At 37.7% G+C, this 6,384-nt stretch overlaps 1 protein-coding gene across 2 annotated transcripts in view; it reads right to left on the bottom strand.

Moving 5' to 3' along the window:
- The window catches only part of LOC124172711 (TBC1 domain family member 22B), a 29,923-nt gene extending 23,539 nt beyond the window's left edge, over positions 1-6,384 (bottom strand). Inside the window, exons 1-2 of one of the 2 annotated variants that reach the window (XM_046552190.1) lie at positions 6,276-6,384; positions 5,809-5,885 (exon numbers count right to left, since the gene is read on the bottom strand). The gene's annotated coding sequence lies outside the window, so the exon portion shown is untranslated. Of the gene's footprint in view, positions 1-5,808; positions 5,886-6,167 lie in introns of both variants that reach the window. The other variant, XM_046552183.1, reaches the window with a different exon arrangement.

Below are 6,384 nucleotides of genomic sequence, written 5' to 3' on the forward strand. Positions count from 1 at the left end.
TACAATCGCTTCTACAACTACATAATACCCCGCAAGCAGCCTAAAAGGCGTGTTGCAGGGGGTGTGAGGACACCAGCCGTTTATAGCTAAAAAAATTAAGTGCTCAAACGAATTCCCATATCTATCCCACGAGTGTCTCAACTCTGGACGTGCCTTTGTCAAAAAATAGCTGAAATATAGCTGTACCTGTAGCCTGTCAATTTTTTTACTCCACTTTGTTACCTTGCTTTTTTTAATAGGGAATATTAACCTCTGGATGTGCCACACACATATTCTACATAGATAGGAGGTGGAAAAGATACCTATAAGAGCTTTACAAAGGGAAAAATTCAGGATGAAATTTATCAAAGAGTAAAGTAGAAAAGGACAATCGCAGTAACCCAAATCTTAAGAATGGCATTTGATGTGGAAGTAAAGGTCTTGCTATGGAACAGGCCATCTGACTTAATACTAATTCTTTAGAGCGCATAAAATATTCTAATAACATGACATTAATAGCTATGACTAGTTAATTAATCGCTAAAACCTTACGCACATGATCTAAACAGAAGATGTATCACAGGACTTCGAGAAGAACACTGCCTTCATTATTTCACCCTCATTCCTAGGAAGAGAGTTTGGAACTCCAAAAATATCAAAATAATACACCATATGACAGTCACACACCAAAGACAACAGGAGATAAAACTAAAATGGAGGAATTCCACATGAAACCAATTCATTCTCATAGTTAGAGAGATCAGGGCACAACCACCTATGAATCATTACCGGAGGGGTTAAACTTTTGAGCTGGGGGCTCCCCTAACCCTCCCCGTCATTTCACTCCTTAATCATTAAATGGAAAAATAAAATATTTTCCTAAATTCTGTTCTGCATGAGGAGAGGGCCCGGGGGTCGAGATCTTCATGCTCTCCATTTCAAATTTTGAGCTGTGACCAAATTTAGCACGGAGTAGCTTGGGATAAAGGTGCAAATAATTTTGCATATTAGGCAGCGTCTACTAAAAAGTGAGAAACAACCTCTGTTTATGGGGTGGAAAATCCTATCATTGCACCCCACAAGATTTTGCACAATTGCAATTTCAGTCTTAACGCCATGGAGGAGATAAAATAGAGGAACAAACCTGCATTCATTAAATTAACAGATTCAAGCAAGGTATTGGACAGTAGAGATTAAAACAATGATAAGTTTGCCTAAGACATGGCAGTTATAAAAGAGAGAGAAGGAGTTGAAAAATATTTTAGCAAATATGGAATGGGCAATGGACAAATAACAGCAATAATCAATATGAGGAAAACAAGGTATTAATATGTAGCTGAAAAAAAGATGCAACGCAAAATGCTCTATGTATTTGAAGGATTCAACATGAGGTGATGAAAATAATGCTACCTGGGAGGTTGAGTGATCAGTAATAGAGGAAAAAGAGAAATAATTCAAAGAGAAGCCCAGTAACAGTGGGCATTTAATTAAATGGGGAATTTGTACACTTCATCAAGAATTTCCACTGAGGATGAAAGAGAACAACCAATGAAAACTTACATCAGAAGCATGGCCTTCTGAGGCAGAGAGGGATGAATTATGAAAAAAAAAACAGAGAAGTGAAGGATGGAGTGAAGTGAAGGAATTCAGAATACATATATACATATAGTGGAATGGAAAAAGAAGCGGACGAAATGGATTGACTTAGTAAGAGGTGAGTCAGTCCAATGAAGACTGGGAGGGAGGAGAAGTCTTCTGAAAACCCAAAGGAGGAATAGGGAGTTAAATAAATTGACCACATCAGGACCAGACGTGATGGCCTGATGACGACAAGAGGGCCGTTCACTTGGACCTGAAATTGCATCTCATTAAAAAAACACTGTCCATTAATATGGTGATATTGATGAAGGCAGGGCTGCTAGATACCCTGCAACTAATATTCCCTCTTGAAAATGAAATTACCCGGATTTTACCTGCTTTAAAAGAGGCAGCAAGTCAAATAATGCTGATTATTTTGCAATGGAAGAAAACTTGAGGACTGCATTTACTGAGCTTGGTACTACTCTCCTTGAATAGGGTAGTTTCCTTCATCAAAGAAAATGAAAGGCATTGATTTCGATTCGTTACCCACCATTAGTGTTTTCACAATATACAAATAATTTGGTTTTAGTAATCCCATTTTAGACGAATGGCAATGGTCAATTTTATCCTCATTTGAAAAAGGCCAGATTGGCGCCCATGCGGTGCCACTCCACGTGACGTCACAGGGGCCTAGATTCTACACAATTAGATAGGAGTTTTACATCGTCTGAGATTACCAATGCATGCATGAGGCACAGAACTCAGAGAAACATGTCTTAATAATCACCTATTAAAACTGCCTATGGTCAGAAAGTTTCCTTCGTTTGATAAGGTATTAATAATCCTTATTTAAGCCAAGCGCTGCCAGCTAGCAAGGTACTCTGCAACCTGCTACCATCCTGCATCACATCAGCGCTCAAAGCCTCGCCCCAAGGTCACCTCAATTGCGGCAGCGGGAACCAGAACGACGTCAAATGGGGACGTTTTCCCGGCATTCATACTTAGCCGTCGCGTTTTCGCGTGCTTGAAATTTTTCACTTTTCATTTAATCGCAAAAAATAGATATCATCATTTAAAAATCTAAAAGCGTGAAATACGTACTCCAGGAGTATTAATCTTTCGATTTAGGCATTAAAAAAATAATAGGAAACCACCCTATTATAGTGCTTGGTATTCAGCAGTGACAGCTCTTTAGTATGCAATTACACTTGGGCTACCCTAAAATCCCATCTACATCTTGTGTTGTTTTTGATGAATTCTGTTTTTTGACACACAATTCAACCCTGCAAAAAAATAGCTTGCTGGGAGTGTTCCAAGAGGCTCTTGAATTTTCATTTTGATAATTATCTCGGACCTTCCTGCTTGGCAACTTCTAAACCATTTCTGCCAACCTACAAATACAGTACGATTCCAAATGATAACCCCATTGCCCCAGAGACAGACATCCATTCCAAACTGCTCAAGAAATCTAAGCATACCAAATAGCCAATGGTGACTACTGCAGCCCCCAGGCAAATCCCTCAAAAGGGTGAACACAAAACACTCTCTTTCAGCTCCTAGCAGTTTCCAATGATTATCCTAAAAACGGCCTATACTAAGTCCTCAAGGTAAACAGTAAAGCATGCAACCTCTCATTCAATTTTCTATCACATGAGCTTCCTTAGCTACCCCTGAGTCACAAAACTGAATTTAGTTAAGAATAAGCCAGAAATGTTCCACTCACACACTACTCGCAATTTTAGTTATTGTAACTCCTAGACATTTAAGTTGTTCAAGCACCTCTATATTGCCTTCATCCACAGAATATATGTAGTAACTGCAGGACGACTTAAACAAAAAATGAACTGTTATGCATTCAATAAGATTTAGTTCAAGTAAACACTCCAAGCTCTATGTGAATGCTGATTAGGTTATATGAAAGTACTTGTAAGTCCAAAACTTAGACAATTGTACAGTATGAATGCTTTCTCTGACTATAAGTTTACCACCTGCTAAAGAACCAGGTTATTCGCATATAAAGCAACTACACTTTGCTCAAAATCCATAAGAAAGTCATGCATTAATCCCTTGTTCACGCTGTATGTAGTGATAACTTCAATGCGATATCTGGTCTATTATTCTCTTCAAAATCAAAATTTAGTACATCCTCTCACTCAATTAATTCCACTGACCTTAGGATTCCAAAAAGAAAATCGCAAACAGAGCTTTACACAGATGAAAATGTCACACTTATGCAGAAAAAATAAGAAGCACACTGATGCATAAACAACTCTTCAACAATGGCCCATATGCACACTTTCACATTTTTTAAGCTAATTTGACATATTAAATGAGGAACATGGCTTTTTTAACTCTTCCTAAAAATAGTTAGTGATACCGCCAACAACAGCTTTTCAGGGACCATCATTCTCTGACGTACGCATTCATTGTGCCATCCCTCTTTCAATTGCTTCTTCCATCGCTATCCATATTTACAACATTCATTCCATTAAAAGCCAAACGTGGCGTTACAACCGCTGTTAGCAGCTGTGCATTCTGACTGGCAAAAAGACCGTGTAAACGATGGTTTCAGCAATGGAAAAAGGGGACCTGCCGAATGATGGAAGAAGGGATGAGACTTCCCATCCCTGAAAATGATCACATGAAGCAATAATTTTTCCACAATCGTAGGAGCTATTGCTCGAAAAGGGCGGAAAAAATGATCGTGTGATTCAGGCTTAACGTAATCAATGTGAGGAAAAATTTAGTTCTAAAAACCATCACACCTACATTGTTATCACTGAATACATCAAACAAATGCTATCCAACAAACAATCTCATTTCATCGTCAACATCTCGATGAATTATTACTAAAACTTCTAAATAAATGTACTTCTTGAATGTAACAACAGAATTCATTATACACACAGACCTTGGTTCATAAAAAAAACTCTAAATATTTGTCATGGGCTGGTAAGATATCTCAGCCAATAAGTGAGGAGGCTCAGCTCCAATAATAATCAGAGCAGCAAAACTCAACAAAATAAGCGAAAGACTACTCCTACAGAAGTGAGTCCAGAATAAGCTTTAAAAATTATATCATTTCAGGGCACAAAAGTGGATATTACTCAGCTATACAATCTCAATTCCATAACACCCACTATGTGACATGAGCACTATTATCATTTACAATCACTCATCTACAGTCGTTCATTCACTCACTCATCTTGCCAACTGAAACCAGGACACTGACATTTTATTCCATATATATTTCCTTCCAGAATCAGTGTAAGAAATGACTTTCAAGTAAACAGGGAAGTCATCTGATAATTTAAATATACTTAAGGGCAGTTTTAATAATAAAACATCTTCCAAAAACACATTTTTAGTAGCTAATAGTAACTTGGTCACCAGTACTTGGGGATCAGTACCTACCATTAAACTAAACTCCTCATAATACCAGTTAATTTAGATACCAATCCAAAGGAAATACCCCAGTTCACCCATGGAGGTACAATTAACAACAAATCAAAAACACTCCAAAAATTCTGAATTACCCTCACTCATGTAATGAATTCCGAGTCAAATAAAGTGATATCCTCCACATTATTTATTTGTACCATGCAGGTTGGTGTATGAAACCTATCAATCAATAAAATAACTTCGTTCGATGGGAAATATATTCCGAAGCGTTTGCTAGATAATTAATAGTTTGATGTTATTATACTATAAGTAGACAAATAGGCCTGGATTTATTAACTCAGGATGCACCACCTAAAATTTAAATTATCCTTTAAGGGTGCGAAATACATTCTTGTGATACCATGGGGTCGTCGAAGCACTTTTCTCAAGGTAAAACTCAAGGGCATACTGGGGTGCTACAGCGTAAGTAAAATGTGTAAACATGGTAACGTCATGATCTGGTCTAAATAACAACAAAACACTAGAAACGCTATCACCACTTATTATTAAACATATTGAGAAACGACATCGCCAGTAGGTAATTAACGTATCCTCGACTGTATGACACAATATATCGTACTCGTAAATCATTAGGAATACAATGGATAGTTGGGAATGATTCTCTTTAAACAAACACGTACACTTTTTCAATCTTTTTAGATAAACTCAACCGTAAGGGGGAGAAGAAAACTGTCACCGATTGTATAACAAATCAAAACCAACTGCATACAATTAACTACTGTCCACAAATATGCATAAGGCATCGTCACAGAGAAAGGCATTAATGAGAACGTAACAACTACTCACCGCGAAAGACACAAGAGGTTCAACAGGCGATCAGTGGAGCATGACGTACTAATGTCCAGTAATTACCCATGTTGGACCTGAAACAAAATTTCAATTGCTATAAATAACCATCAAGAATGCTACAATCTATTCGGAAAGGTGAAAGGTACCGGAACCTAAGAAGTAACGGGCGTTGACTACAAAGACTACATGACGTGAGAGGTGGCACATTCCGCTAAACGAATTGGGCACCATTAAAATGTCTTTTGTTACCAAAAACTGATTCCTTTCATAGAAGGAACTGATTCTAAAGTATACTCTTAAACAACATTGGCAGCGCAGTTGTCAATATTGATTATTTATACGCAAACACGGTTTACCTGTAATCGATGGATCGGTTCAAAATGCGTGGCGAATATCAATTACTTAAATATATCAAGGGCATTAATAAACAATTACACAAAGCGCTACAGAAAAATGTTAACCACCAGAAGAAATACGAAACGTTGGCGAAAATCGCATCTTCCCAGCATCGGTTAACCTCCTTCCGTGTTTTCTCCACCCTTTCCTTTTGCTGAAATAGTTGAAGTCCGAAAT

This window comes from Ischnura elegans, chromosome 1, assembly GCF_921293095.1.
Source record: "Ischnura elegans chromosome 1, ioIscEleg1.1, whole genome shotgun sequence".
NCBI lineage: Eukaryota > Metazoa > Arthropoda > Insecta > Odonata > Coenagrionidae > Ischnura > Ischnura elegans.